Below are 6,547 nucleotides of genomic sequence, written 5' to 3'. Positions count from 1 at the left end.
AGAAAGCAGTTACCACATCTGAAATACATCACAGACAGCATCAGCCATCCACTGAGCCTTATCCAAAATACATACCAACCTCCTTCCATGCATTCATCACATCAGAAAGTAAGGTGTAGTAGAAGTGCTAAAGGAAGTCTGAGTCACTGTCTCTGTTTTAGGCTTTTGCCTATTGTACTTGGTGAAAGATGCCCATATTCTTAGTGTCTTAGTTGACAGACATTGTTAACAGTGTATTTGAAGAGGGAATCCTACTGTCCACTCTGTAGCCTTCCTAAGGCTAAAAAAGTCAGTAGATCTTATCTGCCACTGCCTTATAGCAAACTTGTTTACATAATGATATAGTAGCAAAATTTAAAAATAGTTACAAAAAGAACTACAATTCTCCTGAGTTCGTATAACAGCAAATTGTATACGCAGCCTGTGGAATTATGAAGTCTACAAAGGACAGACAACTAGGTCTTGTACAAATATGTTGTAATTTTTTTTAACCTTTTAAAATATTATTATTATTTACAAAAAAAGTATTCAAATATTTGTTTCCCTCAAAAGAACAGGAGTTAAATGGCCAGAAAAATAAACCAAACATTAACCACTTTTGCTTAAAAATTGAACTTCTTTCCAGGCAGCAGTGAAATTCATTAACAGTCATGGTTTTATGATTTTTGGTTATTGGTATTCCACATCTTAACATCATGTAGTGCACTGAGTATTAAAGAGTTAATGCTCCAGTTCAGGGTACCTGTCCCAAAAGAGAGCTACATACTGCATAACCAATAAAGACTTTGCATTATTTGTGTTTCCATTTTCAGTTCAGAGGGAAAAGATAAAAAGCCGTTCGCAGATTATTTACTCGCTTTTCAATCGTTGGGCTCATCTCTGTTGTGAGTGCCATCTCATCACAGCATTAGAGTAAAGCCTTTGGTTTTCCCATTTAGTTTGATTTGTTAGTTTAAAATCTAATTTTAAGAATCAAGCTCCCCTATGAAGAAAGCTAAGTGAACTGGGTCTGTTTAGCCTTGAGAAAAAAAGACTGAGAGAGGACTGATCCAGGTCTATGAATATCTGAGGTGTGAGGGGCAAAGTGGCAAGGCCATACTCTTTTCAGCAGTGAGTGGAGACAGGACAAGGGGAAATGGTCAGAAACTGGAGCATAGGAAGTTGCGCAAGAATGTGTGCAAGAACTTCTTTACGGTGATGGTGATGAAGCACTGGAACAGGCTGCCTGGAGGGGTTGTGGAGTCTCCTTCTCTGGACAGGCTGGATAGCTGGGCTGAAGGCAGTGGTATGAGGTTCATCAAGACCAAATGCTGGGTCCTGCACTTCGGCCACAACAACCCCAGGCAGTGCTACAGGCTTGGGGTGGAGTGGCTGGAAGATTGTGTAGAGGAAATGGAACTGGGGTTATTGATTGATGCTTGGCTGAACATGAGCCAGGAGTATGCCCAGGTGACCAAGAAGGCCAGTGGCATCTTGGCTTGCATCAGAAATAGTGTTGCCAGCAGGAACAGGGCATTGATTGTTCCCCTGTACTCAGCTCTGGTGGGGCCGCACCTTGAGTACTGTGTCCAGTTTGGGTGCCCTCATTGCAGGAAAGATATTTAGGCCCTGGAGCATGTTCAAAGAAGGGCAACAAAGCTGATGAGGGGTCTGGAGCACAGGCCATACGAGGAGAGGCTGAGGGAGCTGGGATTGTTCAGTCTGGAGAAGAGGATGCTCAGGAGAGACTTTATTGCTCTCTATAACTACCTGAAGAGAGGTTGTTGTGAGCTGGGGTTCGGCCTTTTCTCTCATGTAACTGGTGATCAGACATGAGGAAATGGCTTTAAGCTGCACCAGGGGAGATTTAGGCTGGATGTTAGGAAATACTACTCTGAAAGAGTGGTCAGGCACTGGAATTGGCTGCCCATGGAGGTGGTGGAGCTGGCAGCCCTGGTGGTGTTCAGGGAATATTTGGACGTTGTGTTGAGGGACATGGTTTAGTGAGAACTATTGGTGATAGGTGGATGGTTGGACTGGATGATCTTGTAGGTCTTTTCCAACCTTGCTTATCATATGATTCTGTGATAGGTCTGTTGGAATGAGAGCAGAGGATGCTCAGAGAGCTGGAGCACCTCTCCTATGAAGAAAGGCTGAGGAAGATGGGGAAGAGTAGCTTCTGGGAGACCTCATGCTGACTTCCGTGCCTAAGAGGAGGCCTACGACAAAGTTGGAAAGGCATTGTCTATTAAGAAGCATAGTGATATGGCAAGGGTTAATGTTTTAAAACTAAAAGAGATTTAGATTAGATATAAGAAGAAATCCTTCTGTTCATAAGTGGTGAGGAAGTGGAACAGGTTTTACAGACAGGCTGTGGATGCCCCATTCCTGGAGGTGTTCAAGGCCAGGTTGGATGGGGCCTTGGGCTGCCTAAGATGGTGGGTGGTAATCTTGCCCATGGCAGTGGATTGGAATGAGACGAACTTGAAAATCATTTTCAATCCAAACCTATCATCATCTTACTCAGATCATACCCTGCAGTTTCTTCTTTCTCTTCTGTGGAAACAGTCTTTAACAGAAGGGAACTGGGAACATCAGAAGACAAAGGATGATTTACAAGATCTCCAAGTGCACGAAAACACCAAGGAAATCATTACAAATCATAACAAAACTAAATCATATGAACAGAAAAAAAAGAGTAAGAGACAATAAAGGAAAAGGTCAACTAACTCATTTGGATGGAAGCCATCACTGTGGGAAATGTAAAGTAGAAGGAAGTAACCATCAAGTATTCCCATCACTCTGTTCTCTTCTGCACAAGAATATCAAATTGTCTGTGCTCCCACTTTAGGAGAGTGGGAAAAGCCATACCTGGTTGTAAATTTTACTAACATTATAATTTTTGTGCCCCGGGGATTCTGGTCTGACATTAGAAAGACAAATATTGACACATCAGTGCAAGGTTATTCTATTGGGTGAAGACCTTTGTGAATATTAGTTTTGTCTTAAAAAATTGTAATTCAGCAAATTGTCATTTAATCTACTTCTGACAAGCAAAAAGAAAATAAAACAGGTCTTACTTTCTGAGTCACTGGATTATCAAGAGCAGCAGGAGATTAGTGAATTGGGAAAGGAAGGAAAAGTTTTATGAGGATTTGGGAATCTTTCAGACCTCATCACCATCAGTGACCTTTAAGACCTTTCTATGTGAAAATCCAGTTGGACACCTGCTTCTCCCACTCAGTGGTTTGCAACTCCTTACCTATTATATTTGTCTGAGCATATTATGTTCTCCACAGAAATACAAAACTCCCTTTGTGAAAACTAACCCATATGGAAAAATCATGTTTTCCAGATAGTTGATCAAATATATTTCACATGTTTGAAAGATACCGTGCAGTTTATACAGAGCTGGCTTGAAGTCATAGTACGTATCAACTCTGAAACAAGATATGTTTTAAAATGAGGGAGAATATGAAGAAAGGTTGAAATGTTTTTACAGTTATGCACACAAAAAAGGGTTTCATATCAGACAAAAGTGTGGTATGGAACTTGGATTATTTAATATATGTCATATATTTTGCAAATAATTCTGGGATAATACAAAGACAAGGAACATAGAAATGCATAATACAGATCCATTTATTTAGGAAGGGTGCAGAGAAGCTGCAAGGCTTCAGACTTTTCTGTCTGAGGCGTTCATGTAATATTGCTGAGCTACATGTTTCATCCTTGGGCTAAGTTCACAGCTGTGAAGTAGTATCAGAGCTATTTCCTATATGTATTGTAAAGAAAAAAAGAAATAATGTTAATGAAGATGTAACAATATAAGGTGTCTAAGAGCCTGTATTGATTAAATCACTTTCTGAATGTATGCCCAAAGAAAACTGTAAAGATTGCTTGGGCTAATAAACTTAGCTATGTTGTTGTTAAGATTGTGATCATTCCAAACCCCCAATGTTTGATTAGCATAAAAACTTCTATAGGAAATCCAGGTGGTTTAAGAAGTTATTTCAGTGGATGATTCTTTCCCAATGAATAGCTGTACCATTTTTTGTGATATCCAAGCTAGCGCACAAAAAAAGACCACTCATTAAAAAACAAAACAAAACAAAGCAAAACAAACAAAAAAAAAAATACATGTTTTTAATTAAATATTGAAGACACTTTGCCTGTTTCTACAATGCATTAGAAAGATTAATGTTTGAAGAAGATTGAATAAATAATCCTTCAATTCAATCTAATGGTTTTAATCTAACTGTTATGAACAAATGCCAAGATAAATAGTCATTGATGTTTCAAATATATACAGATGTCTTTCCTCTTTCAGTCATCTGGTATTCCACTCCAATGGTGAATTCTGATTGTGGGCAATGTGCTAAATGTTCACATATATACACTGACATCTACTCCAACCTCCACACACACTTTGGTTGATACAAAAGTTCACACACTAAACAATGAAGTCCTGAAAGTGTTTTGAAAGTTCCTTGAGTAGGAAGCATAATGCATATTGCAAGCAGCATTAAATGATCCTGATTCTTCAGTGGATACAGGTAGTGTTTCTAGAAGCCAAGTTCTTTCTTATCAGTATAGATTTTTTTGTTAAGTATTAAATTAATTAGCTTTTAAAGAGCACTTATAGCAGCTTATCAAGACGCTAGGCTGTGATGCACATGTGGAATCAGGTTTATTTTTCTTTTTAGTTATTCCTCAGAAGACTAATCAGAAACAAATGATAATCAGTACTGTTATTGATGATGACTTAACACAGATGTCATCATAATTAGTTTCCCATGATGCTTATGAAAATAAAATGGATAATGATAGAAGAAGTATACCACTATTTTTTGCATTGTTCTGAGTTCAGCTGGGCAATCAGTTTTCTCACACAGTGTTCAGTTAAAACATCTTTCTCATTTTTCTCTTTTATTATGACAGTACTTGGCAATCAGTTAGTTCTGTTAAAACAGATCTTTATTAGACTAATTGCTAGTATCTCACTATTGTATGGAGCTTCTTCCCAGCTGACTACTATATTGATCCCCTTGCCTTAGGTTGCAATCACACTTTTTGTACAGGTCATCTTCTTATTTGTGAATAATATGATTAAACATGGCAATTTGCGATACTTCTTTACAACTTCACAATATACACAAGTAAAAAAAAGTATTTAAGTACCTCTCTAGGTACCACTGAGTTTTTAATCTTTTAATCTCATACCGTTATTTATTTAATTATTTGTTTATTTCATTTATGGGTAAAGATCAATGATACTTGTGAGTCCCTTCCATCATAAAAACATCATAGACATAGGTCCAGAGGAGGTCTGGAGAGGCTGGAGCACCTCTGTTGTGAAAGAAGGCTTAGAAAGTTGTGGGTTTTTTTAGCCTAGAGAAGAAGGCGGCTCTTACAGCCTATTTAAAGGAGGCTTGTAGAAAGATGGGGACACGTTTTCAGGAACTATTGTGATAGAACAAAGGGTAGCAGCTTTAAAATGGGTGATGAGTTACTGTAACAGGTTGCTCAGAGAAGTTGTGGATGCCCCATTTCTGGAGGCATCCAGGATATTCATGTTAGATGGAGATTAGGGCAGCCTGATCTTAGGGAAGAGATCTTGGGGTTCCTGTCCATAGCAGGGGTGATCAGAATTATATGGTCCTGAAGGTCACTTTCAATTCAAATCATTCTATAATTTTAAGATTTAGTAGCCTAATCTGTTCACCTGTCTCAAAGAGAGGACTCTAGATTAGATTTTCATAATCAGGAATTAAATTGTTTGCATTGAAGCAGAGTTCCTGTTGAACTGCTACAGGCACTATTTATTATTATGACCAGAACAAAAGTATTATTTAACCTAAGTAGAAATACATAGAAAATACACACACAAAATGCAAGTAGCAAACTTTAAAAGTAATTGTATTTTGGAAAACATTTCTGAGGCAGAAAACAATGAATTAATAAATCTCCTATTGTAATTATTTAAAAGACATGCAAAGGGTGATTATAGACTGATTACTCAAGGACTACTCTAGTATAAATTTGTAGATGTGGGATTCTGTTAAATTAATCTTGCATATAACAAGTTCAGAATATGCGTTATGAAGTACCATCCTTTACACAGCAGGTTAAAGATATGAAACTATGTACCAAAAAGATATTGTAGACTGTAAGTAATTTCATAAACGTTGGAAAAGTTCACAGAAGAGAAATCTACTGAGGACTGTACCAGAAGAGTTGAAGAGAAACCACATCTGGACCAGGAGTTTCTTCGGTTGCTTACTGTTGCAAGGTAGAAGATAATTATTTTGATAAATTATCACTATCTTTGCTATTTCTTTCTTATGGATTTATATACACATTGATTTTGTCCAGTGTTGCAGAATGGCAAGATGGACTTCTGGTCTCACTCATCATACTTGTGAAGGCATGCTCTTATGTTATAAAAAAATTTCTTCAATTGATTTTCTAATGTACCTAAGAGATTTAAGAGAGAATTTTATCTCCCTAAAGGTTAATAAGTCCTGTTCTAGAATATAATCAAACACTTCAGCCTGCAAAATGATGG

Source organism: Coturnix japonica, chromosome 1 (genome assembly GCF_054131305.1).
Source record: "Coturnix japonica strain WE chromosome 1, WE-NBRP24, whole genome shotgun sequence".
Classification (NCBI taxonomy): domain Eukaryota; kingdom Metazoa; phylum Chordata; class Aves; order Galliformes; family Phasianidae; genus Coturnix; species Coturnix japonica.
The sequence above is the reverse complement of the archived record's forward strand: the minus strand, read 5'-3'. Positions refer to the sequence as shown.